This window comes from Urtica dioica, chromosome 9 (genome assembly GCF_054948205.1).
Source record: "Urtica dioica subsp. dioica isolate 48M chromosome 9, U.dioica_male_clone48M_v1_H2, whole genome shotgun sequence".
In the NCBI taxonomy this organism is placed as follows: domain Eukaryota; kingdom Viridiplantae; phylum Streptophyta; class Magnoliopsida; order Rosales; family Urticaceae; genus Urtica; species Urtica dioica.
Window position 1 is genome coordinate 15657501 of NC_142764.1, and position 1921 is coordinate 15659421.

A 1921-nucleotide genomic window follows, 5' to 3' on the forward strand; every position below is an offset into this window, starting at 1 on the left:
TTTTATTAATGAATAAGCAATTACAAGCAAGAGTCTTCATGAGACTTTATTACATCAAATGTACAATATAAGGATCACAACTCTTCTTGTGGGCACCATTGACAACAAACTCCCACTTGACTCAAAGAAGATGTGTGTAGTCCTTCATGCCTAATCCCTCTCGTGTTGGTCGAAGATCTTGTTCGCTAGGGCCTTTGTGAATGGATCTGTTAGGTTGTCCACCGTTGAGATCTTCTTCACTTCCACGTCTCCGCGCTGCACGATCTCTCGAATCAAATGGTATTTCCTCTCAATATGCTTAGAGCGCTTATGGCTTCGAGGTTTGTTTAAGTTAGCGACAGCCCCACTATTATCACAATAAAGGGTCATGGGCTCGTCGACGTTTGGAACAATTTCCAAATACTTAAGGAATTTTCGAAGCCATACAGCCTCTTTGGATGCTTCACAAGCATCCACATATTCTGCTTCCATTGTGGAGTCAGCAATGCAAGATTGCTTAATACTTCTCCACACAACAGCTCCACCATTAAGGATGAACACAGATCCTGAAGTGGATTTCCTGGAATCCTTATCCGCTTGAAAATCGGAGTCGGTATATCCCGTCATAGTAAGGTCAGTACCTGAGTATGTAAGCATCAAGTGCCTAGTTCTTCGAAGATACTTAAGAACATGCTTAACAACAATCCAGTGCTCGGGTCCAGGGTTGGATTGGAAACGGCTAACTACGCCAACGGCGAAACAGATGTCAGGTCTAGTGCAAAGCATAGCATACATGAGGCTTCCTACGGCAGAGGCATAAGGAATCTTCCTCATATCTTCAATCTCTTGTGCAGTCTTGGGAGACTGGTCCTTAGAGAGTGAAACTCCATGCCTAAAGGGTGTTTGGCCCTTCTTGGAGTCTTGCATCGAGAAGCGATCCATTACCTTATCAATATAAGATGCTTGAGAGAGCGACAATGTCCGGTTTTTCCTATTTCAAAAGATTTGGATCCCCAGAATGTACGCGGCTTCTCCTAGATCCTTCATATCGAATTGCTTTGCCAGCCAGACCTTAACCTCAGATAACTTACCCATGTCATTACCAATGAGTAGTATATCATCGACATATAGTACCAGAAACACAACTTTGCCTTCGTGTATTAACTTGTAAACACAAGGCTCATCTATTGACTGTTCAAAGCCGAAGCTCTTTACAGTTTCATCGAATCTAATATTCCATGACCTAGATGCTTGCTTTAATCCATAAATGGACTTAAGCAACTCACAAACCTTGGTCTCTTGACCTTCTTCCACGAAACCGTCTGGTTGAGCCATGTAAATGCGCTCGTCAAGATTGCCATTCAGGAAGGCTGTCTTGACATCCATTTGCCAGATCTCATAGTCGAGAGCTGCAGCTATGGATAAGAGTATGCGGATGGATTTAAGCATTGCGACTGGCGAGAAGGTTTCTTCATAGTCAATCCCTTCTTGTTGGGTATAACCCTTCGCCACAAGTCGTGCTTTGAACGTCTCGACGTTCCCATAAGGACCCATTTTCTTCTTGTATATCCACTTACACCCTACGGGTTTAATCCCTTCAGGAAGGTCTACAAGTTTTCAGACTTTGTTGACATACATCGAGTGCATTTCAACTTTCATGGCGTCAAGCCAAAGGTTTGATTCAGAACAAGCCATCGCTTGGCTATAGGAAACATGATCATCCATGTCAGAGACGGCTACGAGAGAGTCTCCATAAGACATGTACCTATCAGGCTTTTGAGTAGCCCTCCCACTACGTCGAAGTACTACTTGACGAGATTTTGAAGAGTTAGGTTGTGTTTGAGTTAGGGTAAGAACAGTTCTTACAGATGAGGTAGAAGCTTCCTCACCCAACTTTTCTTCAAGCATAATTTTGCTTCTAGGTTTTGCATCTTTCATAAAG